This window comes from Macrobrachium nipponense, chromosome 23 (genome assembly GCF_015104395.2).
Source record: "Macrobrachium nipponense isolate FS-2020 chromosome 23, ASM1510439v2, whole genome shotgun sequence".
NCBI lineage: Eukaryota > Metazoa > Arthropoda > Malacostraca > Decapoda > Palaemonidae > Macrobrachium > Macrobrachium nipponense.
In genome coordinates this window covers 4791947-4796790 of record NC_061090.1, presented here as the reverse complement: position 1 = coordinate 4796790, position 4844 = coordinate 4791947, and positions in this window count along the sequence as shown.

Genomic DNA, 4844 nt, shown 5'->3' with positions numbered 1-4844 from the left:
AAGCAAAATTGGTTATATATATATACACGAACACATACGTGTATATATATAATATATATATATATATATATATATATATATATTATATATGATATATATATATATTATATATATAATATAATATTATATATATTTGTCTTGTCCTTGTATCTGAGATGATTGTCTTAAACCTTTAATTGCACCCATTGTTTATGCTTGTTGGGAAGGTTTCTCATCTTCCACGTGTGTCGGATTTTAGGTACTAATCTCTTTATAATCCCTATCTGTCAGTTATCGAATCTTCTTGTATTGTCTTTTCCCTCATTTATGTCAGTTTCTGCTTAGTAAAGGACGTTTAACGTCGAAAGGTCTCGCAGATCCTCCTTCGTTTATTTTCCTTCGTGGCATATATCTTTATTTATGGATTATCACGTTCCTAACTTTCGTGATTCAGTTTAATATATATATATATGTATGTTGTATGTTATACATATAATAGATGGTATATGTATATATATTATATATATTAGTATATATATATATATATATAGTATCTATATATATATCTATATATATATACAAATATATACATATACATCTATATATGTATATACATACTACATACATACATACATACATATATGATATATATATATAATATATCATATATATATATTATATATCGAGTTATATATAGATATATAGATATATATATAGTATATATCTATATATATATATATATTATATATATATATATATAGTATATATATATATATATATTATATATATATATATATATATCTATATATCTGATATATCTATATATCTATATATCTATATATATATATATATATATATATTCTATATGGTATGGTATATGATATATATATATATATATATATATATATATATATATATATATATGTGTGTATAACTGAATCACGAAAGCTGGGAACGTGATAAATCCATAAATAAAGATATATGCCACAAAGGAAAAATAAACAAAGGAGGATCTGCGAGACCTTTGTCGACGTTAAACGTCCTTTACTGAGCAGAAACTGACATAAATGAGGGAAAAGAAAATACAAGAAGATTTCGTAACCCCTGACAATAGGGATATAAAGAGATTAGTACCTAGAATCCGACACACCTGGAAGATGAGAAACCTTCCAAACAAGCATAATAAACAATGGGGTGCAATTAAAGGTTTAAGACAATCATCTCAGATACAAGGACAAGACAATTAAAGGATTATAGGTGACAGCTATTCAGAACTTGGTAAACAAACCATATTCACAATACATGTCAGACATACATTTACAACAAAGATAACTCTTAATGGCAAAACTGATTTTTGTTTATTTAAGTCAGTTAATTATATCTTTGAGGTTCATTCGTTAAAACATTTTGTTACAAATACAAGGGTCTGAATGAAAAATGGCCACGACATAACATTGAAATTACAATGAAAAGTAATTGTTGATTAAAGCAGATTCTTAAAAGATTTATCGTGATAAGACATCTCTTGACCTTGCAATTACTGAACTACCTAACCCAATTTATTCGGTGGTTGTTTTCACTTGAATGAATGAATATTGCATTAGATGTTTGCCCAGTTTTTACAGAATATTTATGCTAGCTTAGTCTTACTTCTAGGCCTTTGCTAGACTGTCCGAGATAAAATGAGGGACAATCCTTACATGGAATTTTATATATTATGTTGTTGCTCTCTCTGGGGCCATTTTTTATTAACATTCCTTTTAGTGTGGTATTATAGGAAAAAACAAGGTTGACATCAAAAGCTTTTAACAATGATTTAATGGTTTCAAATCCGTTAAAATAAGGCAAACTGAGAATGCTCTTAGAATTTTCTTTCTGCGTGTTACTTACACTATAAAACTTTTTGTGGGCTTAATTATAACAAATATCTAATATATGTGAAGGATAGCATAAATCTTTCCCTATTTTTATCTTATGTATTCAATTTCTTGATCCAAATATTGTGGATGACAATGCGCAATGATCGTAAAAACATAAAGGAAAAAATTGATTGATTTTTATGTAAGATGGTGGCCTGAGAAGAAATGAACATAAGTTAAGTTGTTGGTCGGTTTCCTATAAATACTGAATTTACATTGAAATGCTTCTCTATGTATCAAAACATCTAAGAAAGGGAGGCAATTGTCTTTTTCTAATTCTAGAGTAAACTTAAATCGATGGTACCTGGTTATTTCCTTTAGAGAGTAAATCATTTACATCAATACCGACAGGAAGAACAGCTAAAATATCATCAACATAACGATACCACTTTACCTGAATATAGGTGAAGGAAAAATTCAAGGAACTGGAAAGAACAAGGATCTCTTTCAATCATTCCATCCCGGCTGATTGGAAGGACTCGCTGCGACGGGAAATTTACGAAAAACTATGTAGGACTACAGATGCCCTGAAAAGGAAACTCAACAGAAAACTAAAAGATGTTATAGATTGGACTAATTGTGCACGTCTAGATTGTGTTAACTTATCTAGTAAACAAATAAGTGAAAAGTGATTGTTGTTTTATCTTCTTTGTACAAGTAGACCTTCTGCTTTAATGATTGCGTCATCCCTAAGTAAATTTGAAAAAATATGTGATCTTCCTCAAAATCATGTTGACATGATTAAAGGTATTGTTTACGGAGCTGCCCCAACGTTAAGCATGAAAAGTAACTTCCCTGCTCGCTATAAGAAAATTTTGTTTGGACCGATCTTAAAAAGGACAATGCTATCCACATTACAAAAGCTGATAAGTCAAATAGTATAGTAATTTTAGATAAAGCTGACTACATATCACGTATGCAAGCCCTACTGGATGATGATGTGACTTACAAAAAACTAACAAAAAATCCCCTTGATCAAGTCATAAAAAACTTCAATAGCATAGTGAAAAATATCCTTAAAGATAAACCAGAACTACTAGGCAAATTGTCAGTCAAATCTCCTTCGCTACCTTACTTGTACGGATTAGTCAAAGCGCACAAAGAAAATAACCCTATGCGGACTATTATCAGTACAGTTGGTTCAATTTCATATAAACTTTCGAAATATATCACTAAGATCTTGTCCCCGTTACTTGAAACCATCTCTGATTCTCATATATATAATTCTCTAGATTTAGTTGATAAATTAAACAAAATTGCTCTTGGCTCCTACTGATAGATTCGTTAGTTTTTGATGTATTTTGTTCTCTTTTTACTAAAGTCCTATAGACTCTATTTTAAAATATCTTAGTAATGAACTAACTCAGCATGAATTACCTTCTACCTATAGTCACATTAGTTCACTCACGAGTTTGTGATTTGTGATTGTAAGTTTATATTCAATGGTGAATTTTATCAACAAATATTTGGCATGGCAATGGGAAAATTCTTTATCACACTACTCTCAAACCTGTACATGGAATTCTTTGAAAAACGCTACTTACCTATAATTTATATTCCTGTAAAGTGGTATCGTTATGTTGATGATATTTTAGCTGTTCTCCCTGTCGGTATTGATGTAAATGATTTACTCTCTAAATGAAATAACCAGGTACCATCAATTGAGTTTACTCTAGAATTAGAAAAAGACAATTGCCTCCCTTTCTTAGATGTTTTGATATATAGAGAACCATTTCAATGTAAATTCAGTATTTATAGGAACCGACCAACAACTTAACTTATGTTCATTTCTTCTCAGGCCCCCCACCACTTAACATAAAAATATAAATTTTTTTCCCTCTATGTTTTTACGAGCATTGCGCATTGTCAGTCCACGATATTTGGATCAAGAAATTGAATACATAAGAAAAATAGGGAAAAGTCTTATGCTATCTTTCACATTATTAGATATTTGTTATAATTAAGCCCACAAAAAGTTTTATAGCGTAAGTAAAACACCGCAGAAACAGAAAATTATCTAAAAATTAACCTTCTGTTTTGCCTTATTTTAACGGATTTGAAACCATTAAATCATTGTTAAAAGCTTTTAATGTCACCTTGTTTTTTCCTATAATAAAACACACTAAAAGGAATGTTAATAAAAAATGGCCCCAGAGAAAGCAACAACATAATATATAAAATTTCATGTATGGATTGTCCCTCAATTTATCTCGGACATTTCTAGCAAAGGCCTAGAAGTAAGGCTAAGCCAGCATAAATATTCTGTAAAAACTGGGCAAACATCTAATGCAATATTCATTCATTCAAGTGAAAACAACCACCGAATAAATTGGGTTGGTAGTTGGGTAATTCAGTAATTGCAAGGTCAAGAGATGTCTTATCACGAAATCTTTTAGAATCTGCTTTAATACAACTTACTTTTCATTGTAATTCAATGTTAGTCGTGGCCTTTTTCATTTAGACCCTTGTATTTGTAACATGTTTTAAGAATGAACTCAAAGATATAATTACTGACTTAAATAACAATCAGTTGCCTTAGAGATATCTTTGTTGCAATGTATGTCTGACATGTATTGTGAATATGGTTTTGTTTACCAAGTTTCTGAATAGCTGTCACCTATAATCCTTTAATTGTCTTGTCCTTGTAATCTGAGATGATTGTCTTAAACCTTTAATTGCACCCATTGTTTATGTTTGTTTGGGAAGGTTTCTCATCTTCCAGGTGTGTCGGATTCTAGGTACTAATCTCTTTTATCCCCATCCCGTCTGTCAGTTATACGAATCTTCTTGTATAGTCTTTTTGCCCCTCCCCATTTATGTCAGTTTCTGCTCAGTAAAGGACGATTTAACGTCGAAAGGTCTTGCAGATCCTCCTTCGTTTATTTTTCCTTCGTGGCATATATCTTATATATATATATATATATATATATATATATATATATATAT